Source organism: Gossypium arboreum, chromosome 10, assembly GCF_025698485.1.
Source record: "Gossypium arboreum isolate Shixiya-1 chromosome 10, ASM2569848v2, whole genome shotgun sequence".
NCBI lineage: Eukaryota > Viridiplantae > Streptophyta > Magnoliopsida > Malvales > Malvaceae > Gossypium > Gossypium arboreum.
Genome location: NC_069079.1, coordinates 20,186,423 through 20,213,341, shown reverse-complemented (window position 1 = coordinate 20,213,341; position 26,919 = coordinate 20,186,423). Strand labels below are relative to the sequence as shown.

The window sequence follows — 26,919 nt, the reverse complement described above, 5'->3', positions numbered from 1 at the left end:
ATGGAACATCATTCTTTTTCAAAAAAAGTACGGGAGCACCCCACAGTGAAAAGCTTGGTCTCGCAAAACCTTTATTGGTCAAATCTTGCAACTGTGACTTTAATTCTTTCAGCTCAGTTGGAGCCATCCTGTACGGAGTAATAGAAATAGGTGTCGTCCCTGGCATTAACTCGATGCCAAACTCAACTTCTCTAATTGGAGGCAAACCTGGAAATTCCTCCGAAAATACATCCTTACACTCACATACAACTAGTTCTGATTCAATTTTCAATTCTAATTCCTTTGGTTTCAATATGTATGCCAAATAAGCTTCATACCCTTTTTCTCATGCATTTTTGAGCAGACATCGAAGAAATTACAATTGGTGACCTATCTGACTCGTCTATTTCAACCCAGAGAATCTCACCATTATCACACTTCAATTCGATAACTTTCTGTTTACAATTCACTGTAGCATCATGTAGTGTCAACCAATACATACCCAGTATGACATCAAATTCATCAAATGGCAACAACATCAATTCGGCCGGAAAACAATAACCTCTAATCATCAAATGGCATCTCTTACATACTTTATCAACTATTACATGCTTTCCTAAAAGATTTGACATGTTAATCATAAATTCGAAAGACTCAATAGGTATATGCATACTAGATACCAATTTCATACACACATACGAATGAGTAGAGCCAAGATCTATCAAAATAATAACATTAGTATCATAGAGAGAGAAAATACTAATAATCACATCAGGAGAAGTAGCATCTTCATGTGCGCGTATGGTATAGGCTCTAGCCAGAGCTCTAGCTTCAGACCTCACTGCTATATCTTTTGTTACATTCTTGCTACTAGACCTATTCCCGACATTTCTCGAAGGTCTTCCCCTAGAAACTGTGCCACTTGGCCTTGAATTCTGAAATCTTTCTTTCTCTACCATCTCGAGGTAGTCTTTAATATAGTGGTCTTGAGAACCACACTTGAGACAAGATCCCTCACTAACCTACAGGTGCCAAAATGACATCTACCATATTGTTGGCACTCGGGTTTGAAAGGTTTACCCGCACTTGCCACAGATGTAACGTAAGATCTAAAACCCGAATTTTGCTTTCTATGGTTCCCATATGAATGTCCAGGTAACACATGTGAACGAGAGTACATCTCTCTAGATTTCTTAGACTAAGATGGCAATGACTTACTTATATGCCTTTTTCTTGTATTTCAGACTCGGCTTTCCTCTTTTCTTTGTTCAATTCCTCGGCTTTACAACTAGTTCGACGAGTACTACAAATTCCTTCAACTCAAGAATGCCCACTAATGTCTTAATATCCTCATTATGTCCATCTTCAAATCTTCTACATATTTTAGCTTCGTAGGATACACACTCCCGAGCATACTTACTGAGTCTAACGAATTCTCTCTCATACTCATTAACTGTCATACGACCCTGTTTCAAATCTAGAAATTACTTGCGCTTCTGGTCGATGAACCGTTCACTAATGTACTTCTTCTAGAATTCCTCTTGAAAGAATTCCCAATAAACCCTCTCTAGAGGTACTACGGATATCAGCATTCTCCACCAGTGGTCTGCAGCATCTCTCAATAAAGAAATGACACATTTTAAGCATTCCTCGGGTGTGCAGGATAATTCATCAAATACTAGTATCGAATTCTCTAACCAGAACTCAGCTTTTTCAGGATCGTCATTGCCATTTGCCCTAAATTCCTCAATACAATGCTTCTGAATTTTATCAACATGTGTTCTAGAGAATCTCATAAGATCTATACCTTGAGGCATCATAGGTGCAGGTTGGGGATTTGGAAGAAGTAGGGAAGGTTGAGCGTTCAGGTTCGTTCGAACGAACTCCGTATACCTTGCGTTCATCATGTATAGAGCTTCCATGCCTCCTTTTCCTCTACTAACAATTTCGGGTCTACTCTTTGATGACATTGCCCCTTCAGCGGGAGCAGGCAAATTGCTTTCTACATTATCCTCCACTGCTCTGTCGGGATCCATTTGCTAAATGAAAACACATTATAAAATCGTCAAGAGTCATCACACTATCATAATATATGTATGGCATGTATAGCTAAACTTGAACACATGCTACATAGTCCGAGAATCAACTAAACTGTAGCTCTAATACCACTAAATGTAACACCCATTACCCGTGTCTGACGTCGGGACAGGGTACGAGGCATTACCGGGCTTAAGTTTATACATACATAAAAAATCAGGCCATAAAATTTTAACCAATTCAAAAATATTCAAACACAAGTATATTGTCCCTCATACGAGCCTACAAGGCCCAAAACATACCTTGGGGTGGTCAAGGACTAAATTAAGAACTTTAAAAAAGTTTGGGAAAGTTTCTTTAATACAGTTCCACACGCTCGTGTGAGACAGGGGACACGCCCGTGGGATCTCGACACGCCCGTGTCCTCCAGCTGTGTAACTCTCTGACTATGATGTCAGCACCAATTTAAGGTCACACGGTCGTATCACACGCCCATGTCGCCAGACCATGTGGTCAATTAAAAATAAATGAACTTTTCCTAAAACGCTGCAAACTTCACATGGCCAGAGCACATGCCCATGTGGGTAGACTGTGTCTCTCACACGGCCAAGACACACGCCAGTGTCTTAGCCTGTCTGTTTACTACTGGGCATACTGACTTGTAAAACTAGGGTACAGGGGACACACGGCTATACATCATGCCCGTAGGGTAGACCATGTGTCACACACGGCCTAGACACATGCCCGTGTGTCTACCGTGTGGACAATTTAGAGGCTATTTTCTAAGCCAATTACCACCCTTACTCATCCATACACTCAAGTATATTTCATAGCATGCAACATGACATATTTAAACACTCAATTATTCAACACCATGGCACTTTCACATCTTCATAATGTCATCTTATTACCCATTCAATTAGTCACACCATTTGGAAGCATTCCACATCAACTTCATGCATAACCAACTTTGTTACCATAACTTCAAATTATACCTTCAAGACTATAGTCATCTTAAGACATTAAGTCATTCCTTATTTTCATGTACTTAATTCATACCTCTTCATATATCCATCAAAAAAACCACATAGCACATCATCAAGGTATTAACACATGCATGCATGAACAATTAGGTTTACAACCCAGAAATTAAATATAAGCCATCTCACATGGCTTTTACAAAACGAATCATTAACATCATATGCCTTCACAATTTGGCCCAAAATAGCATGACACATATCACAAAATAACCAAGTCCTCATATACATGCCATACTCAAGTTATCAAACTCGCTATACCCAATATCCTTTTGATAGTGTGATCGAATACTCTGACAGCTTCCGATCCCTGAGCTAGCTTGGCAGAACTACAATAGAGGGAAAGGAAAGAGGGTAAGCTTTAAAGCTTAGTAAGTCCACATGCAGATAATATGCAATAATAGTAAGCAATTATCATACAAAGACATAATAACATAACCATAAAGATTATTCATCACTCAAAACCTTTTGACTTACTTATCATATGTACATATATACTTTCCCATCACAAATCATTCTTTATCAAGACATTATTCATGGGTTTAGCGTACATACTTGTATTCACTTGTAGTATATCATATAACCATACCTCTTTGACATGCCCTCCTCGGGACTTCTATCACATCCATTGCATTACCTGTTGAACACTAGGAATACTATTGGATATGCATAATAACTTGCACTTAAGTGCCACATATACATCTGTAGCCAAAGCTACCTCATAACATGTAACGCTCGCAATGGAGCTACTCACAGGCCTGCTTATTAAAGCTACCGGTCAAGGTGTAACTACATGGGCTACTCATACAAGCTATCAGGTATCTGACCCATTCAAGAATTACCTAGCCACTTGTAGGACACACAAGACCACTGCCTAGAACCCAATTACATGTATCACATCTATTATGAACTCGGACCAACTAAACAAGCTCGGATCCCACATACTTATCACGAACCCAGACCAACTTAATGAGTTTGGGTTTTTTAATTCCTAGTGGCATGTCAATTGTATCCTAAACTATTCCTAAGATTCAAACGGGATTTTTTCTCACGTGTACATAACATCTCCATCATACTTGCTCGTAACGTCGTGAATAACGACCAATATCATTCATACTTACAAAGTTACCATTAGGCATAGCATACATAACAATGATGAAACATTTATCACATAATATCAACACATCAAAATATATTACATTATCACATTATTTACACATGTACTTACCTCGATACAAAATGATGATAATCGAGCCTAATCGTCATATACTTTATTCTTTCTCCGATCAAGACTCGGATCACTTTTTTTTATCTATATGCCAAATTTAACTTGTTTATTAATCACATTTTTCAAATCAATCCATAATTCATGCTTTGGTAAATTTACCTTTTTACCCCTATCTTTTCACTTATTTATGATTTAGTCCCTAGGCTCGTAAAATGAAATGCATGCATTTTTTTTGTTACCCAAGCCTAGCAGAATTTTCCTTATACTCATAAAAGCCCATATTTTCATCAAAATTAGATTTTTTATCACTTATTTTACACATTTTTCAATTTAGTCATTTGTAGTGGTTTTCATGAAAAACCATCGTGTGAAAGATGTCATCACACACCAAACTCTCATATTCCTCCATAAATCATCAAAATACATGCATGTCACACATGGGTAAATTTTCATACATAAACCCTACTTCAAAATAAGGGTGAAAATAGGTAAATCAAGCTACGAGGACTTCAAAAATGTAAAGAACATTAAAAACAAGCTGTGGAACACTTACTATTGAGCTTGAAAAGATGAACAAAACCCTAGATATGGTGTCTTGCGAACTTCGGCCAAGCATGGAAAAGATGAGCACATTTTTTCTTTGATTTTCCCTTTTTATTCTTTTAATTACCAAATGAACATAATGCCCTTAAGGTATTTCTTTTAAATTTTTCCTACACTTGTCCATTTTTGTCCAAACTTTTAGAAATTGGTCAAATTTGTAATTAGGACCTTCTAATTTATAATCCAAAGCACTTTCATGATAAAATCTTCTAGAACACAAGTTTTGCATCTTATTCAATTTGGTCCCTAAAATTCAATTAGGCATTTTATGCTTAGAATTTCTTCATGAAACTTTCACACAAGCATGCATACATATCATGGACCTCATAATAATCATAAAATTAGTATTTATATCTCTAATTTATTGTTTCAAAACCATTATTCTGATTAGGCCCTAATTGGGGATGTTACAAAGACCATATCTAGGGTATTGTATTGGTATGGTTCTATGAGTGTGAAATTTCTTGGGCATCCTTTAGTATTCCAAGTGGTTCAACAGGAATCGTAACAGAAATGTTAATGTTGCGAAAGACCATGGTATGTTGCAAGACAGTAGAGGTATGTACGTAAAACTTATGCTTAATGAGCTCAATATGTGATGAATCCCTCAGTAATGTTATGATTGTGCAAGTTATGATACTAATGTTATAATAATATCCATGCCAAGTTAGACTATCATATTTATAATGACATATATGTTAATTCACTTCATGTTGATTGCATCATAAATGTGTGTTTATGATGCTTATTATTTGCACAGGAACTTATTAAGCTTTAAAGCTCACTCCCTTTCTTTTCCCTTGTTTTATAGTGTCACCAAGCTAGCTCGGGGATCAAAGACTGTCGGAGATCCATTCACACTATCAACTTAACATTTTGGGTACCAATGATTTTAATATTTTGAGTTATGGCATCTATAGGGACTTGGTCTTTTGTTATGTGTCATAATTGATTTGGCCAAATGTGTTGGCTTATGTTGGCTGATAATTCATTCTGTAAATGGCCATTGAAATTAGCTAATATTGGTTTAAGTATATGCATATGATGGTGTCTTTCATGGATGTGGAAATTTGTATGGTTTGAGTTGAATAGTATGTGATGGTTGTATGTGATAGATGATAGTATGTGAATGATGTGTGGATGCCTTGTTTGTGGCTGATTTGGTTGAATGTATATACTTGGAATGGTGCCATGTTTCGTTTTGTAGGTTTGTTCATGGAAGGGTGACAATATGACTTGGAAAATAGCCTTATTTTTGTCTACACGGTTAGACATACGGGCGTGTGTCAAGGCCGTGTGTGACACACGGCTTGCCCCATGGCGTGTGTTCTGGCAGTGTATCCCATGCACCTTAATTATTGTAAAATAGAATGCTTAGTATTGAGCACATGGGCAGAAACAAGGGTGTGTGTCTTAGCCGTGTGGACGACACAACCCCGAACACGGGCGTGTGCCCTAGCCGTGTGAAGTCTGTACTTATTTTATGAAAAATTAGGAAAATTAAATCGACCATACGGCCTAAGCACACGGCGTGTGCCTTGGCTGTGTGACTTCAATTTGTTCATGGATGACAAACAGAGAGTTACACGGGTTAAGGACACGGGCGTGTGTGACCACACAGCCTGCTCACACAAGCATGTCCCAAACCACACGGCTGTGTGGCTCTTAAAACATGAAAAATATTCTAGTTGTTGTGAAATTTTATGAAGTTTTCAGTTTAGTCCTGAACCGCTTCCAAAGCCTGTTTTGGGCCTTGTAGGCTCAGTTTAGGGACGATTTCAATGTATATGAAAAGTTTTAAATTTGGATGTAAATTTACGTCTCAGTTTCTTATGTTTGCTTATGTTTAGGTCCGGTAATGCCTTGTACCCTATTCCAGCATCGGATACGGTTAAAGGGTGATAAATTGTAATTTATACATATTTTTACCCCATGCTTAACACATTTTATGGATAATTTTTCCTTAGAATTGGTAAATTCGATGCTCTTAATACCTTAATTTCATGTTTTATACTTAGGAGAGCATAGGAGAGCGAAAGGAATGAGAAACGGGCTAAAAACGGAGAAAATGGGCCAAAGTACAAAATCAACACAGCCTGGGCTTCCTCACATGGGCAGACCACACGGCCGTGCCAATTTGGTAGAATCAAAGCATGACTCACACGGGTAGAACACACACCCGTGCCATTCTAACAGGTTCGAGTACAACCTGAAGTAATTGCACACGGGCGTGTCCCTGCCGAGCCCAAGTTGAGTCCAAAAGCTAATTTCGAGTGTTCTTAGGCATTCCAAAGCCTATAAATACACCCTAGAGGAGGAAGAAAGGGACACACATAGAGAAGGAGGCAGGGAACTGCTCAAAGGAAGCCGATTGATCCATCTTAGAAGCTGGATACACCATCAAGATTGAAGATCTCTCCTCAATTTTCCTCTAGGAGTTTTGGGTTTTCTTTATGTTTTGTATTCATTATTCTTCTGAGATGTTTTCCTTTTTAGTTATGAACTAAATCTCCTAAATACCTAAGGGGAATGAAACCTAAGACAAATCTTGTTATTATTTTTTGAATTGTATGATAAATATTTGGCTTGTTCTTAATTATGTGTTCTTAATTCTTGTTTTGATATTCCAGGATATTGATTCAAGTTAAGCTTTTATTCAGAGGAGGAATAGACCCTGTCTAAGAGTATAATTGTCATAATTAAGCGGAGTTGATTGCACGCCTAGAGATAGGGTGGCAAGATTTTGCCAGATTAGGGTGAAACCTAATAAGGGGATCTATAGATTGAGTTAATGCAACCCTAGGGTGTTAATTAGAGAGAAGTCTCAATTATTCAATCTAGGGATTAGACGTTATTAGTCTTGAATAGGGATAATAACATAACTTAGGGATTTCTACGGAACAAGTTAAATGAATAAATCGTCTGATTAGGAGTCAGAATAACAAGTGAAGTCTAGGTGGATTCTTCCTTAGGTATTGTTTTAATTCAATTGTTTTCCAAAAGTAATCCCCCAATTCTATTTTTTGTGAATTCTTAGTTTAGTTAATTAGTTAGTTGAAACAAACCCCCTTATTCTTAGGCTAGATAATAAAAAGAAAGTCATTACTAGTACTTTTAGTTCCTTTGGGTTCGACAATCCAGTCTTGCTAAAATTGTACTACTGTTTGATAGGTACACTTGCCTACATTGTGATAATAGTTAGTTTCAAGAACGATTCTTTATAAATATTTAAAACCTGTCACACAAAAATTGCGATCAAGTTTTCGGCGCCGCTGCTGGGGAACTAAGATATTAGGAATGCTCAATTTTTATTACTTTAGCCATTTATTTTTCTTGCAAGTTAATTCTATTTTATTATTATTATTTATTAATTTATTTTTTCTTTCTCTTCGCAGGTTTTTTAGTCTATGACTAGAAGAAACCCGTTAGGACCACTACTTTTTGACGAAGAAATCGATCGCACAGTTCGCAGAAACTAAAGAGAAATAAAGCAAAGCTTAAGATACACAGAGAACGAGCAAGAGGATGATATTCAAACCCCAACTGAAGAAATGGCTGAAAATCAAGACAATCAGCTACCTCTTGCGATACCCGTTGAACTAGCAAATCAAAATCCTGCTCTTCGTACCATGTATGATTATGCTAAACCTACTTTAACAGGAACTGAGTCAAGTATAGTTAGGTCTGCTATTGCTACAAATAATTTTTAACTAAAACCTAACACTATTCAAATGATACAGTAATTTGTTCAGTTTGATGGTTTGCAAGATGAGGATCCAAACACTCACTTGGCAAATTTCTTGAAATTCTGCTATACATTTAAAATTAATGGGGTTTCTGACGATGCCATTCATCTTCAATTATTCCCTTTTTTATTGAGGAACAAGGCTAAACAGTGGTTGAACTCATTACCACGAGGGTCAATTACTACTTGGGAACAAATGACAGAACAATTTTTATTAAAATATTTTTCACCAGCTAAAATAGCCAAATTATGTAATGATATCTCTTCGTTTGTGCAGATGGACTTAGAAACTCTTTACGATGCATGGAAGAGATACAAGGACCTACTGCGAAGGTGTCCTCATCATGGATTATCTCTATGGTTGCAAGTTCAAACATTCTACAATGGTGTGAACCCCTCGACAAGGCAAATGATTGATGCAGCAGCTGGGGGAACCTTCAACAACAAAACACCTGAAGAGGCTTACGAATTTATTGAAGAGATGTCACTGAATAACTATCAGTGGCATGTCATGAGGACTAAGCCAACTAAAACAGCAGGCGTTTATAATGTTGATTCGATTACTATGCTGTCAAACCAGGTAGAACTTCTAAATAAAAAGATTGATGGTTTACTTGGTTCTACTCAGGCACATCCAGTAATGAGGTGCGAGATGAATGAAGGAGGAGCATGCAGAGAGTATCAACCCTTCAACCCTAGCATCAAGAGGAGCAAGTCCAATATATGGGTAACAATAACTCTAGATCCCAAAATAACCCATATAGTAACACTTATAATGCAGGTTGGAGGAACCATTCCAATTTCTCGTGGGGCGGTCAAGGAAATCAAAGACCACAACATCTTCTGGGTTTTCAACAACCACCCTATCAACAGGAAAAGAAGCCAAACCTTGAAGAGATGCTCACAAAGTTTATATCAGTGTCAGAAACTCATTTTTAGAATACTGAGACAGCACTTAAAAATTAACAAGCGTCGATCCAAGGGCTCGAAACTCAGATAGGTCAGCTATCTAAACTAATTTCAGAAAGACCACTAGAAAGTTTACTTAGTAACACCAAATCAAAAGAGCATGTAAAAGCAGTTACACTAAGGAGTGGGAAAGTGTTAGTGGAATCTGAAAAGAAGCTAACACAAGAAGCCGCGATAAGTGAAATGGGGGAAGAAAAACCCGAAAATAGTGACAAACTACTGCCAAAAGAATATAAACCACTAGTTTCATACCCAGCAAAATTGAAAAAAGACCGCATTGATGCACAATTCGGTAAGTTTCTTGAACTTTTTAAGCAATTACATATCAATTTACCTTTGTTGACGCCATCTCGCAGATGCTTACATATGCAAAATTTTTTAAGGAGCTTCTAACAAATAAAAGGAAGTTCGAGGACTTATCTACAGTAGAACTCAATGAGGAGTGCTCAGCCATACTCCAAAACAAATTGCCAACCAAATTGAAAGATCCAGGAAGTTTTACTATCCCTTGCTTAATTGGTAGTCTAAATGTTGAGAAAGCACTAGCTGATTTAGGCGCTAGCATTAATTTGATGCCATATAAAATGTTCAAACAACTTGGTCTTGGGGAACCTAAACCCACTAGGATGAGTATTCAATTAGTCGATAGATCTGTTAAATATCCTAGGGGTATTATAGAAGACGTAGTTGTGAAAGTAGATAAATTTATATTTCCTGTTGACTTTGTTGTGCTTGATATGGACGAAGATGTGGAAGTGCCTTTAATTTTAGCGCACCTATTTTTAGCCACTGCTAGGGCTGTAATCAATGTGGATGACGATAAATTGGTACTTAGAGTAGGTGACGAGGAGATAATCTTTAAAATTTATGATGCTATGAGATTTTCTGGTGAACAAGATGATTCATGTTATTTTATTGACTCTATTGATCATACTACTCAAGACTCTTTTCAAGAAATTATACAGAAGGACACGATGGAACTGTATCTAGCTCAAGAAGAAGAGACAGATGATGAACCTAATGAACATTCTTCAAGACAAGTAGAATATGAGGGCATTAAGATAAACGATGAACTTAAGCAAAAACCCTCTATTGAAGAGCCTCCCAAACTAGAACTTAAACAATTACCAAACCACTTGGAATACGCATTCCTTGGAAATAATTCTACATTACCTGTTATTATTACTTCTAACTTGTAACCCAAGGAGAAAGAGGAATTAATCCAAGTATTAAAAGAATATAAAAAGGCCATAGCTTGGAAAATTTCTGACATTAAAGGAATCGACCCTTCTTTTTGCACCCACAAAATTTTGATGGAAGATGAATACAAACCGTGTGTGCAAGCTCAAAGATGACTGAACCCCAACATGAAGGAAGTTGTTAAAGCCGAGGTAATTAAACTTTTAGATGCTGGAATAATTTATCCTATTTCTGACAGTTCTTGGGTAAGTCCAGTGCAGGTTGTCCCTAAGAAATGCGGCATGACAGTTTTGACCAACGAGAAGAATGAATTAATCCCAACAAGGACAGTCATAGGATGGAGAGTTTGCATTGACTACAGAAAACTGAATGATGCCACAAGAAAAGATCACTTCCCCTTGCCATTCATTGACCAAATGTTGGAAAGATTATCTGGGCACATGTACTACTACTTTTTAGACGGACTCTCTAGCTACTTTTAAATCCCAATAACTCTTGAAGATCAAGAAAATATGGCATTCACATGCCCATATGGTACGGTCGCTTATCGTAGAAGTATGTAATGCTCCTGCCACTTTTCAACGCTGTATGATGGCCATCTTTGATAAACTCGTGGAAGATATCATGGAAGTATTTATGGATGATTTCTCGGTATTCGGTAGCTCTTTCCATCTCTACCTTAAAAATTTAAAATGAGTTTTAATAAGATGTGAGGAAACGAACCTTGTGCTTAACTGGGAGAAATGTGACTTCATTGTTCAAGAAGGTATTGTATTAAGGCATAAAATTTCTAGTAAAGGGATTGAAGTAGACAAATCTAAAATAGAAACAATCAAAAAATTACCCCCTCCTAGTTCGGTTAAGGCTATTAGAAGTTTTTTAGAACATGTTGATTTTTATAGAAGATTTATTAAGGATTTTTCTAAAATAGCTAAGCCTTTGACTAAATTGCTAGAAAAAGATATACCTTTTAATTTCAATCAAGAGTGTTTAAAAGCATTTAATACTTTAAAGGATAAATTAATTAATGCTCTAATCATAATTGCACCTGATTGGAACTTACCATTTGAATTAATGTGTGATGCGAGTGATTTTGCAGTAGGTGCAGTATTGGGACAGGGAAGAGACAAGCATTTTCAACCTATCTATTATGCTAGCAAAACTTTGACAGCTGCACAAGAGAATTATACTACTACGGAAAAATAATTGCTAGCTGTGGTTTTTGTATTTGATAAATTTCGATCATATCTCATATTGTCTAAAGTTGTTGTTTACACTGACCATTCCGCCCTTCGCTACCTTTTAACTAAAACTTATACAAAACCTCGACTCATTCGATGGATTCTCTTATTGCAGGAATTTGACTAGAAAATTCAGGATAAGAAAGGAGCTGAAAATCTCGCGGCTGATCATCTGTCCAGGCTTGAGAACTCCAATACCAAAGAACTAGATGAAGTTGAAATAAATGATTCGTTTCCTGAAGAACAATTTTTCGCTATATCTAACTCCGAGGTACTTTGGTTTGCAGACATTGTGAATTTTTTAGCTGCTAACATTATCCAAAAAGGGTTAACACACACCAGCAAAAGAAGCGATTCTTTAATGATGTGAAAAACTACTTTTGGGATGACCCTTTTCTTTTTCGTAGATGTACAGATCAAGTCATTAGAAGATGCGTTACAAGATCAGAAACATCAAAAGTATTAGAACATTGCCACTCAGGGCCAACTGGAGGACACTATAGTGGAACTAAGACCGCACATAAAATACTTGAATCAGGTTTTTATTGGCCCTCGTTATTTAAAGATGCTAACATGTACATTACTTTATATGACAAATGCCAACGGATAGGTAATATATCTAAATGTGATGAAATGCCTCAAAACTATATGCTTTCATGTGAAATATTTGACATTTGGGGTATCAATTTCATGGGCCCATTCCCTAGTTCATTTGGGAATAAATACATCTTAGTAATAGTTGATTATATGTCCAAATGGGTGGAAGCCCAAGCTCTACCTACTAATGATGCTAGAGTGGTAGTACGTTTCCATAAGAAACTCTTCTCGAGATTTGGAACACCTAGAGCAATTATTAGTGACAGGGGCACTCATTTTTGTAATACCCAATTTGAAAAAACTCTTAAGAAATACGGAGTTCATCATAGAACAGCCACCCCATACCATCCTGAAACTAATGGACAAGTTGAAGTGGCAAACTGAGAAATCAAACGAATCCTTGAAAAAACAGTAAAATCAAACAGAAAAGATTGGGCAATGAAAGTAGATGATGTCTTATGGGCTTACAGAACTGCTTTTAAGACCCCATAGGGACATCACCTTATAGACTTGTTTATGGAAAAAGTTATCATCTACCATTCGAACTAGAGCATAAAGCTTTTTGGGCTATTAAATTTCTAAACCTTGATCTCGAACTTGCAGGAAAAAAAAGGTTGATGCAGCTGAACGAGTTGGTTATGGTGAGCCAATGCACACGAAAACTCATGCCTATACAAGGAAGCAACAAAGCGGTGCCATGGCACTCGTTTAAAGCAAGAAAACAATTTGAAGTTGGAGATCTTGTCTTACTATACAACTCAAGACTCAAATTTTTTCCTGGGAAACTTAAATCACGATGGTCAGGACCTTTCGTAATTCAATTTGTTCTTCCATATGGCACAATAAATGTAAGTCACCCATCACACGGTACTTTCAAAGTAAATGGACATCGTCTCAAACTTTATAATGGTGAGAATTTTAAAGACGATGGAGAGGAGCTACGACTCCAAAAACCACCCTGAATAAACCAATAAGGTAACAGTCGAGCTTAGACTATAAACAAGAGCTTCTCGGGCCGAGTACTAAATAAACAAGTGCTTCTCGGGCCGAGTACTAACGGTTTCAAATTATTTAAATTTTATTTTTTAAACATCTAGGTCACTAACAGAGTCTTTGAGCACAGGTTCCCAACTCCACACTACCGAGCACACGGTCGTGCTTTAGGTCGTATGACAACCACAGATGGAAACACGGCTGTGCGATACAGCTGTGTGAAAATAGGGTAAAAGTTATCTTTCCCAACACAAGATGTGATACGTGGCCACAGGCGTGTGACCTGGCCATGGTCAAATCTTCTAAATGAACACGGGCGTGCGACACGCCCATGTCTAGCACCCGTGGACGGCACTATCAAAATAACACGAGCATGCGCAGAGCTACACGACTATGGGAGAAGCAAACCACATCACACACGGTCGTGTAACATGATCATGTAGCCACACGACCTAGACACACGGGCTTTATTTCCAACAACTCGCTCTCGCTAATCCAGGAATTTCATCCATTTTTAACTCAGGAAGTTTCACTTTTCTCCCTATCTTATGAACTTACACTTACATTTGTCAATATATCTATCTTTGTACATTGAGGGCAATGTACATCTTAAGTGTGGGAGGGTATTCATTTCATTATCAGAAAAATCTCTGAATGACTGCCTTGTTCTCTTGAAAAGCTCTCATATCATATTTAGGATAAATTTTGATTGATTTATGATTTTGATTGATATATCTTGAATTAAAACATAGGCATTTATGCATTGATTGTTTAAACTTTAAGACATTAGAGAATCAAGCATGATAAGTTGATTTTTAAGAATTTAAAATTTTAGGTTGTTTCCTCAAAGTTTAGGTATTACTTTGAGTTGGAATTCACAAGTTTTAAACATCAAAAAGCCAGAATTTTGTGAGATCTTGAGCCTTCAAGAGCATCTATTAATCCTTTTATGCTCACTTTCATTATGAGTGCGTCAGTATTGAACTGTTATTCTAGAACTTGCTTGATCATGCATGTCAAGACCACACTATTTGATTTGATATGTCAAAATGAGAAAAGCACTTAGGATTAACCCACTCATGTCATGAAAAGCCTACCTCCACGATTAACCCTTAGTAAACCCCGTTGAGCTAACAAGCCATTTCTTGTATTATCCTTAATATTAACCCTTAACCCATTATTGTTGAAATCCCCTAAATTAAATTTGATCCCTATTTTTGTCGAGATTTGAATTGAAATAGTTGCTCAGCTATGCCTTGTTCTTAATAGTTAGTCTATGTTATTTGACTTGTTCTTAAAAAAAAACTGTGTATACACATTAGTAGTAATCTTTTATTTTTGAGCTTAAGTATTTAAATTCCATATTCCGAGAAGAAGCTCTATTGTACGCAAGTGATGATTAAATCTTTTTCTAGTTAAGTGATTTTTTAATTCAATCTCGATTCTAACCGTTTCTTTTAGCATGTGACCACACCCCCTAACCAAAGCCACGTTACAACCGTCTAAAGACCTTTTGATTGATGTATCATCTCAATTTATAGTGGTAGAGATGTGATTTTCATGCAAGCCTATGGTAATAACTTTTCATATTGACTGATGAGTGCTACTTTCATTGTCCTTGTGACAGCCCTAATTTGGCCCTAGTCTGAAAGTGGTTTCGGGATCACAAAACCGAGTCTCAAAAATAATCAAATGTTATATTATGTGTTTATTTCATGTGAAAGTGCATGTGTGAAAATCCCATGCTTTGATTCTGCCATTTGTGAGTGAAATTATGAAATAGGACCTATGTGAAAATTTTTGAAAATGCTATAGGCTAATATGTAGTGGCCTAATAAATAGTAGTGCAAAATAGGAGGATTTGCATGTCAAACTCCCCATTTTATGTGTAGTAGCCCGCCATGGTGTTAATGGTAGACAACATGTGTAAATTTTTTTATTGAAGTTATGGCATAAGTATGGCACAAATAATATATGTTATTTTGTGTCATAAAATGTTTAGTAATAGAATAACAAAAAGGAAGAAAAGGAAGGTTTTTGTTCATTCTTGTTCATGAAAGCTGAAAATAGAAGAGAAAGGAGAGGAAAAGAGCTCTTGAATGTTCGGTCACTTGGGGAAGAAAAATCCAAGGTAAGTTCATGGTAGTTTGCTTCTATCTTGATGTTCATGAGTTCTTCTTGATTCTACCCTAACTCATGAAGCATATTTTGATTTTTGGTTGTGTTGTGAGCATTCGGTCATGAATTAAAATGAAGGAAATGGTTGTTGTTTCATGTCCTTTTGATGAAAAATGGAAGATAGGTGAAGTTGAGCCAAGCAAATGAGCATGCATGTGCCTTAGCTGCTAAGGGAAAAATTGGCTAACATGTTGTGCTTTAAAATGATGAAATGAAGATTATGCTTAAGTAAAATTATAGATATGTGATGATTGATTGGTGATATGCATGTTTAAATAACATGCATGCAAGGTATGTGTGAAAGAGTGATTTGGTAATAAATCTATTTGGGACAGCAGCAGTAATGTGATTTTGGAAAATCACCATAAATTGTGGGAGATGAGTTAGAAGCTGAATGAATTATGTAATTAAAGCTTAATGAGTCTAGTTTCTTATAAAACAAACCGTGTAAGCAAAAGAATTTCCAATAATGAGATATTTGAAGTGATGTGGGACAGGGTCAGAATGAATTCTAGATCCTCTGTTCTGTCTTTATAAAATCATTATAAATTGTACAAAAATGTTCATAAGATGAAATTTATATTCTTAGACTCCTTAATGAGTCTAGTTTCAAATTAAATAAACGAGAACATATTTTGAATTCTGTACAATGATAAATTTGATTCGTATTGAGGAGTGGTCAGATTAGTCAAATAGTGAAACAGGGGAAACTTTAAGAAAAATCTGGTATTGATTGGCCAAACCAAAAATTCTGAAAATTTTATGGATGAAATATATATGAGTCTATCTTGAGGGAAAATTAACGGCACTTGATTTGGAGTTTCGTAGCTCTAGTTATAAATGATTTAGTGACTATTGCTCAGGAAGATAGCTTGCAGTGAAATTATGATTATGTGGTAAACATTGACAAAAATTTGTTAATGAGTTGCTTATTGATTTCTTATAAGCTTACTATGATCAGTAGGTGTGAAAGTCGAATATATATATATATATGTATATGTTATATTTTGAAAGTGATGCTCGAATAGTCGAATAATGACTAGTTTAAAATCTTTGAATTTAAGCTCAAGAGCATAGAGGGGCAAAATTCGGATAAGGGAAAAGAGAAAGTAATCGAATAGCCGTTGTAATCGTTCGGCAACATTCAAGGTAAGTTCTTAAGTGTTTAAGCTTGATTCCTTTTTATATGCCCAAGAGTTAAATTAATATGGAAAAGGGAATGTAAATTTTATTTAGTTAATAGGTCGAATATGTAATGATTTAATGCTATAGGCCGATTATGGCTATTATGCTTAAGTTGAATTGGATTTGGAAATTTGATGCACTAAATGAGTGTTACAATGAATAAACTGTGCCGTATATGTGCTGGTGGAGATATCACGATTTGTGATTATTAAATACCTAAAGGAAACCATGATGTGTATAAAATTATTATTATTAGTCCTTTGTGGTAGCCGAATATGGTTTAGCACTAAAGTGATTAAATGTGAACTTCGATGAGGTAAACTATTAAAAGTGTGGTGCTATAAGACTATGGGCTAATACAATATGTGGATTCGTTCCGTAAAGTAAATTATTAAGGTATGTGATATGTACTTATGCATGTTAAATCGATTGGAATTGAATCATGAATGTGAATTGTGAAGCATAGGTAAAAATGCCTATGACATATATGTGAGTAAGGGTAAAACCATCGTAAATTATCGATAAGGATGGGCTATGTGCGGAACCATCTTATAATTGCTAATTTGAAAGGTTGTGTGTGAATCAGTGAGCAATATGTATATATTAGATGAATCGTGACCTTTTGGTTCTACTTGAATTAAGTTGCGCGATAAAGAATTTATGTATATGACTTATAGTCGAATGGTCATTATGGGTTAAGTTTGAATGGTGAAATGGATATGTGATATTTATGAATGACTTTTGAACCGAAATGTAAACGATGGTGTTCATATGGAGCTTATACCCGAATGTTGCAAATGACTACGAATGTGATATGTTGAATGAGATGTATTAATATATGATTAAATATGCATGATATTTGATGTGTATTGGGTTAAATCTGTAGGCTTCGTTTGGTATTATATCCGGATAAATCCCGCGATACTAGTCTTGGTATTATATTCGAGCCTTCATGCCTAGCGTGCTTAGTGCCGTGATGTGTATTCGCCTTTGTGCTAGCAGAGCTTCTCGCGGGTGATGTGTATTCGCCTTCGTGCCTAGCGTGCTTCGTGTCGGTGATGTGTATTCGCCGCCGTGCCTAGCGTGCTTCGTCTTGCGGTGATGTGTATTCGCCTCGTGCCTATGGGCATAATGCCGTGAAATGATATGTTATGTGAATTCGGTGTTCCTTGTAAGATAAGGGTTTAGCCGAATGCTAAAGATGAAATGATAGTGTATTGTATCATGCTTATATGGCCTAATGGCAAGTATAACATGTTGTTAAAAATGCAATATGCTTTTATAATCGAATGATAAGTTTGAAATGAATGTGAGTGAAATGTTATGCATAAGCTATCAAATGCTAAGTGTGAAAATGAGATGAAAGAAAAGTGTTTGAGATGTATAATTATATACGTTCGAATGATGTTAGTACTTAATTGATATGAATATGTTATATGGAACTTGTTGACTTGATTATTCGGGCCTTTGAGCTTAGCAAACTATAATGCCGGTGAGATACTATTCGGGCCTTCGAGCCTAGCAGGCTATAATACCGGTGAACTGATATCGGGCCTCGAGCCTAACAGGCGAAATGCCGGTGATTTGAGAAAAGTCCATGACTAAGATACCTCGTGTTATGTTGACAAATGAATACATTCAATACGTTAAGTGGGCCAGGTACGCATTATGTACTCATATGTGAGTTTGATCTGCAATGAATCATAAGCGTGCATTGTGATACATACGTGAATAAATGTTATAACTATATCTATGATCATGATACACCGGGTCAGGGTGTGAAAGTATGTGAAAGTATTCGATTTAATTATGTTATACGAATTCAGATTAAGTGTGATAAGAATGCTGAACGTGCATTAGTGTTTGTGTGTATTCGGCCAGATGGCAATATAGCTAGAATATGGCTACTTAAGAAATTGAATAATCGAAGTATAATTGCATTTATTTGTTTGCATTGCTTAAGACTTACTAAGCTTATGAAACCTTACTCCGTTGTTACATTCCTCTGTTTTATAGATTGTTGACTTCGGTTACTTACTCGGGTTGGAATTCACCGGAGATATTATCACACTGTCGAGCTCACGCTATTGGTGTAAGTAAATCCTAGTATTTCGAGTCTATGGCATGTATAGGGTTTCAATGTTGAGTATGTGATATTATAATTTAGCCAAAGGTGTTGGCTAGTGATGTTTTGTGCCTCGTAAGCCCATATATGGGACAGATTGCATGTGAAAAGAAAAATTTTAAATTGATTGAATTTTTTCGGCACTGTTTTTGTGTGATTGACTGATTTTAAGTCGGGCAACACCTCGAACCCTGTTCCGGCGAGGGATACGGGCGAGGGGTGTTACAGTCCTTAAACACTTTGAGTGATTTGAGTGAATCTTTATGAGGATGTTAAACTCCGTGAGATTTTGAATCAAGGTAACCACTTAGATAAGGGGAGATGCCTAAGTTTTGCATGATTAAATATTGAACTTGGAATGTTTGAAGCTCTAATGCTCTTTTAGTTGAATTCTCAATGTATGACTACTCATGAATTAGTTTGAGATATTTTCGATAGAGATTATAAGTTAAGAAGAATTTATTTTGATTATGAGTTGAGAATTTTGCTTGAGGACAAGCAAATGCTTAAGTGTGGGGGTATTTGATAAACCGTAATTTATACATATTTTTACCCCATGCTTAACACATTTTATGGATGATTTTTCCTTAGAATTGGTAAATTTGATGCTCCTAATGCCTTCATTTCATGTTTTATACTTAGGAGAGCATAGGAGAGTGGAAGGAATGAGAAACGGGCGAAAAATGGAGAAAATGGGCCAAAGTATGAAATCAACACGGCCTAGACTTCCTCACACAGGCAGACCACACGGCCGTGTCAATTTGGCAGAATCGAAGCACGACTCACACGGGTAGAACACACCCATGTCCTTGCTGAGCCCAAGTTGAGTCCAATTCGAAAAAGGCTAATTTTGAGGGTTCTTAGGCATTCCAAAGCCTATAAATACACCCTAGAGGAGGAAGAAAGGGACACACACAGAGAAGAAGGCAAGGAACTGCTCAAAGGAAGCCGATTGATCCATCTCAGAAGTCGGATTCACCATCAAGATTGAAGATCTCCCCTTAATTTCCCTCCAGGAGTTTTAGGTTTTCTTTATGTTTTGTATTCATTATTCTTCTGAGATGTTCTCCTTTTTAGTTATAAACTAAATCTCCTAAATACCTAAAGGGAATGAAACCTATGACGAATCTTGTTATTATTTTTCGAATTGTATGATAAATATTTGGCTTGTTCTTAATTATGTGTTCTTAATTCTTGTTTTGACGTTCCAGGATATTGATTCAAGTTAAGCATTTATTCAGAGGAGGAATAGACCCTGTCTAAGAGTACAATTGTCATAATTAAGTGGAGTTGATTGCGCGCCTAGAGATAGGGTGACAAGATTTTGCCGGATTAGGGTGAAACCTAATAAAGGGATCCATAGATCAAGTTAATACAACCCTAGGGTGTTAATTAGAGAAAAGTCTCAATTATTCAATCTAGGGATTAGACGTTATTAGTCTTGAATAGGGATAATAACATAACTTAGGTATCTCTACGGAACAAGTTAAATGAATAAATCGTTCGATTCAGAGTCAAAATAACAAGTGAAGTCTATGTGGATTCTTCCTTAGGTATTGTCTTAATTCAATCGTTTTCCAAAAGTAATCCTCCAATTCTATTTTTTGTGAATTCTTAGTTTAGTTAATTAGTTAGCTAAAACAAACCCCCTTATTCTTTGGCTAGATAATAAAAAGAGAGTCATTACTAGTACTTTTAGTTTCTTTGGGTTAGACAATCCAGTCTTGCTAAAATTGTACTACTGTTCGATAGGTACACTTGCCTACATCGTGATAATAGTTAGTTTCAAGAACGATTCTTTATAAATATTTAAAACCTGTCACACAAAAATCGCGATCAAGGGGTGTTACATAATTTCACAGTAACTTGGTATTTTGCTAACTAATGCAGATACAAACCTACAAAAGTAATTAATCTCTTGAACATATTACTATGTCAACTCAAACAATTAATCAATTTTCATAAGCAAATATAAGATTAAGTGAGGTAACAATATATTTCTACGTTGAAACAGTTTAATCACAATAAACTTGCAAGATATGCAAGGATAATATACCGTTTAATACCGTCGCTAATTTAACCCTCAGCAACCTTAGAAGAAAAACATGCACCAATTAAATACTGTGTTGATTAATTAAATTTTCAATACTATTAATAATTAATTCATTCGTTACCTTACAAATGTAATGCAACTATAACATAAGCATGGTTTTATTTAATTGATCAATCTACCAAGGCCTAATAACAACATAAACATGATTTTAATAATTAAAGCGAACATAATGCAATCGATTTAACATGAATTAGATTTAAGCCATTTAAATTAGAGCAAGAAAAACAACACAACAATTATTCATATTCATGATCACAACATAAATAGGAAAATTAAAGAGAAGGGAATTAGAAAGCAAATCCAATATTTCTCCAAAGCCAGACTAGTGTGCTCTTTTCCTTCTCTGCTTGTTCTATCAATCTAAGGTCTTCATGAATACTTGAATGCTGCTACTCCAAGGTGGATGAAAGCTCTTTTTCAAGAGGGAAATTGACAAGGGAATGAAACAAATGAAAATGGGAAAGCAAGAAGGGAATGGAAGAGAGAAAGTAAGTGAGAAAGAGAGATGTGTTTAATGTTGTGGTGTGTGAAATGAGGAAGGGAAGAGGGGTATTTATAGGTGGGAATGACTACTAAAAATAACAAATAAATTTCAGCCATCCCTCTCCCTTGGCTGGCCACGCATGATGCAAGTTTGAATAGCTCAAACTTACAATTTTTAACTTCAGGAAAAAAAGTAAAAAGCACGAAAAATGAAGGGGTTTGAATGACATTTAGGAGAAGCTCAAGGGCTGTTTTGCAAATGTGAAATTCAGATAAAATCAGTTGATTAGGTCAGCTATATGGATGATTTGGGCTGCCCCATTCATGTTGGATCAGTCCTCTTTTATTTAGCATGATTAAAGACTTTATATTAATTTTTAACCCAATTAATGTTGGATTAAAATTAACTATAAATTATGTATAATAATCATTATTGGACCATGCTTGGCTAGAAAAATTATTAGCATTTCTCTTGATTCACTTGATACACAAATTACCCTAATGGTTCAAGCCTTTCAAGGTATCTGCCGAGCCAATTTTCACTTTTTGTGCAAAATTGTCGAAAATAAACTAGATTTATGAAAATTTATTATAAAAATAATTAAAATTCAATATGTTAATAATTTAAGTGCAAATTAATTATTTTATAATTAAAGTATGAATTTTGACAAAAATTACTACAAAACTGCATGAATTAGAGCTCAAAAGGTGCTGAAAAGTTCTATATATTTTTGTGTTTCCACACCACCAAAATTAGTTCATTACTCCACCAGAGTAATGCACAATTTGTAAAGAGAAAGTGATTGAAATCACCATTGACATAACTATGAATTTAGTGTAATTCTGTTCAAGAACAAGAATTTTGAAATTATGCAACTTAAGTATACATATTATTTGAATTATTCACAATCATTATCATGATGGCAAGAATAGACTAAATGCTTTCTCAATAAAGATATGTTAATTCTTACCAATTGATTTTTATTCCATTATTTAAGACCAAACTGCAATCACTAAGTTTAACTTATGTCTTCATATGTTGAACTTAGCAATCTCTCTCCATTAATGTAGGTAGCATAGAAATCTGAATCGAAAGGTCTTTTAAATAAGTTGTAAGGTGGCTCTGCTAGGGCCAGGTAAAAGATAAATAAATTTAAGCTAAAAACCCTAGACTCAGCTTGCATTGGACCTTCAGAATAAATACCTTCAACACACCAACTCATTTTGCTTTTGAGTTTACATGCTCTTTTGTACATCTATTTCTTTCAAGTATATATGCTTTTTTTTTATGAAAATTTTTTGAGCATTTGATACTTCTTTTCAACTCCCCCAAACTTATTTGTAGAGAATCTTCTGGATAGATTGAGTCTAGTGTTTGGGACTATTTAAAGATAATCAAGATAAAAGTGATGGCTTAATATTGCAATGGTTCAAATAAAATCAAGCCATGTAATCTCAAAGTAGGGTTTCAAGGGATAAATATTCGTTAAGTTTGGCTTGAAAAACTCAAATGGTCCAAACAAAATTTTGTCTAATTCATTTTCAAAAATTTCATGCTTCTTAGGATTTCGCCTCAAGAAATTACTAAGTCGATCTAGAGACTTAAACTTTCATGCATGCCTAGCTCTCCTAAGGAATTAAAAATACTTTATTAAGAGTAACATTATGTCATAGTTCAGCTAACATAACAATTATTGAGGTAATAGAACTTTATTTATACTCGAAGTTAGCATAATTAAAAAAAAATCCAAATTTTTGAACAAAATATAACTTAATCATACTTATAAGAATAACGTATCTTGAAAAAAAAAATCAATTTTTGGTCCCCTTACTTAAGATGAACAATGTCCTCATTGTTAAAAACAATAGAACAAAAATATAAAAGTGAATAGAAACTGTACACTAGGTAGGACCCTAGGAAAATGGGGTGAGTCAAGTTTGACTGCTTAAATACCAAGCTTTTCCTTGACAGATTCAGTCCTAGACATATACATATCTCTTGCCACACTTCTTATTTTGCAAATTGTTCAATTTTTATTTATGATTTCAACCTCTTGTTTTATTATGCGAGAAATAGAAATATCCTAAGAAAAATTAAAACTAAAAACTTAAAATATCAAAAAAAGAAAAATAAAGTAAAGATAAGATCCCCCTCTTTTTATTTATTTGTAGACTCTTCTGAATCCGACCCATCTTTTTCTTCATCGTCCTTTTTTTTTACTCGACTCGCCTCATTCCTTCCTCAACATTGGAGTCCATGCTTCAATTATAAAGTCTGGAAATTCAGGCATAAAGACAAACAAGTTATGAAATATTTTCTTAAAAACATCTCTAATTGAGTCATTCCATATTTTTTAGTATCTCCAATAAGTTTGTTACTCCCACTGCATATGTTGCAGCATATCCATTATAGCAGACTGTTCACTTCATGGAATAGTGCTCGACAAAGGGACTTTTGGTGTCGGAGTTAAAAAATATGGTAAAGGTGGTTTCGATTTTGGGTAGGTGGGTGAGTAGCCGACGATAAAGTTTAGAGATGGAAAGGTGGCGATTTTAAGGATAGTTTAGGTGCGGTGGTTGGTGGCTTCAAATGAAGGTGTTTGGGGTGGTGATTTAGGGAGTTAAGGGCTATGGCATTAAAGGGTTAAGGGAGATGCACTAGAAGGATACTTTGGAGTGGCGATGGAGCAAGGTAAAGACTATAGGTTTGTGCAGAATAGGGTTGAATATTTCTCTTCCTAGCAGTGTCTTAAGCCCATTGACAGCTTTTTATTGGATCTTAAGCTCCTGAACTAAAAGTAAACTAAAAAAAAAAGAAACTCAAATAGAATAGTGCTTGGGTCAAAAGTTTACCATTTATTTAACAAAACAAATACTTAAATTCTTCGTGCTACTTAGAAAAATATTTTTTTTTGGAAAATTACATTAAATTAAACTCTCATGAAAGACTGGAGAGGTCATGATGGTCCTGCTTAAGTCCCAATCTCCTAGACAAGATTTTAGTTAGTGTAATAACCTAAAGAAAATTTATCTAAGTCTACCATTTTATTCAAATGAAAAGAAAACTAAAAATATAAAATAACGATAGAAAAAGTGAAGAGAACTCCCTCCATTTTATTTAGAATCTTCATTGGCTAAGACGGTGTTAAAGGGCTATCTATCACACCAACCATACTCATTTAGGAAGTAATCAAACTTTTGCCCAGCAAATTTGTCCAACATTTGATTTGGGAAAGAAAACCGGAAATGATATTTTCTAGTGGCCTTGTTTAACTTTCTGTAATCCATGAAAATCCTCCAACTTGTAACTCGAATATCTACAACAATCCATTTGATACCCTCTTGTGCTTTTCTAAAACCACAAGTGACTCTTCTTTTTTATTCTAGGTGAACTCAACTAAAATCATGATAGACAAAGTCAAAGATAGATCCAAATAATCATATTTCAAATAGGAAGGCAAAATCTTCAGTTCCAATTCAACTGGCTCTTCAATCAACACTTTTGATTATGTGTACTCCTAAGATAATAACTTTTATGATTCCAATGGAACTTCCTAAATGAATCCCTTCGTTTTATCTTCTAACATAGCCAAACATTCCTCGTCTTCATCATCACTTGGTGAATCCGCTAGTAGAATATATTCTAACGGATCATATAGAGAATTGAGCTCCAATTCTATAGAAGCTAGTGATTCCATCTTAGAAATAGTAGAGCAGACTTAAACTACATCTGGGGATTTAACAGAATTGAAGTCATTAAAAGTCACCTCGTCATCAAAAATATCTTTCAACTTAGTATCATGTTGCTACTTTTGGAATCATTGAGGATATGGCAGTGGTGGAATCTTAGCTTTAACTGGACAACTCTTCTATGGAAATTTTTCTGCATTTGACAAAGAACTTAGATAATCAGAACTAACTAGTTTAGAGTTTACCTCATCAAGGAACACAAATTTGACTTCTGTGAAGTAAAAGTTTCAACACATAGTTGAACTTCCTCTTTGTCTTGAGATATAACAGGTTCATCTTAAACTTCAACCGTCTTAGGCTCCAATGCCTTTCCACTTGGCAAAGTGACCACTTTACAATGTTCTTTGCCCGAAATCTTGGATATTTAGTATCGCTTGGCAAAGCTCCTTGGGATTTATTTTGAAGTTCATTGGTTAGCTGACCCATTTGATTCTTTAGATTTCTTAAAGTGACATCATTCTTCAATATATATGCCTTCAGGAAATTCTCAAGATCACTTGATGATTCAATTGGTGGGGGTTGTTGCACTTGTTGAGAATATTCTGGCGGATAATTTGGTCAAAATGGCATAGAATAGTTGCTATGGTTTACCCATTGATTACTCCATGGAGAAATTGGATGATTCTGCCATAAAGAGTTGCAAGAATTTGATTGCGAACCATTCCAATTTTGATTTCCCATGTAATATTTTTGACTCATGATTTGATGAGCAATTTTCAAAGAAATGGTCATCTCTACAGTATTCACAAGAAATATTCTCAAACTGGTTCAACTGCTGACCTATCAGATTACCATTGAAACCATTAACAACTATGTTCTTAAGCACAGAAGACATAGAAAATACCTGGGCTGCCAAAGAAGGAAATGTGTCTGCTTCATGTACTCTTGCTACTCGTCTTTTGAGGTTACTCGATTGGTTGGCCACTGATAGTTATTGCTAGCAGTTCTTTCAATAATCTCGTAAGCATCATTATAAGACTTAGAAAGAAGGGCTCTATTGATTGAAGCATCCACCATCATTCTAGTATGAATATTGAGACAAATATAGAAAGTCTTCATTTGAATACAGTAAGGAATGCCATGATTAGGTCATTTTCATAATAATTCATTGAATCGCTCCCATGCCTCATATAAAGATTCTTCATCAAGCTTTTGATATGAAGTGATTAATTATGATCTTGGTGGTCAAAGATGGAGGAAAGTATTTCATTAAGAAACGTTCAACCAACTCTTGCCATGTAGTTATAGAACCTGGTGGAAGGGAGTTCAACCACGCTTATGCTTTATCTCTTGAGAAGTGTGGAAATAATCTCAGTCTCATGGCATCCTCGGTCACCCTGACTAGTTTGAATAAGTCACACACTTCCATGAATAGCTGAAAATAAAGATATGGATCTTCAGTAGGCATCCCACTAAATTGACCCATATTTTGCAACATATGGAACATGACTGGCTT

The 26,919-nt window shown here is 35.5% G+C and overlaps 2 non-coding genes across 2 annotated transcripts; one reads left to right on the top strand and one right to left on the bottom strand.

Annotated features, from left to right (window-relative positions):
• Window positions 1-8,875: 8,875 nt before the first annotated feature.
• Window positions 8,876-8,980, bottom strand: LOC128282760 (small nucleolar RNA R71). The gene has a single exon (XR_008273114.1). It is a non-coding gene; the product is annotated as a small nucleolar RNA R71 (small nucleolar RNA).
• A 17,558-nt stretch (window positions 8,981-26,538) lies between these two features.
• LOC128283067 (small nucleolar RNA R71) lies at window positions 26,539-26,643 on the top strand. The gene has a single exon (XR_008273409.1). It is a non-coding gene; the product is annotated as a small nucleolar RNA R71 (small nucleolar RNA).
• Window positions 26,644-26,919: the final 276 nt, after the last annotated feature.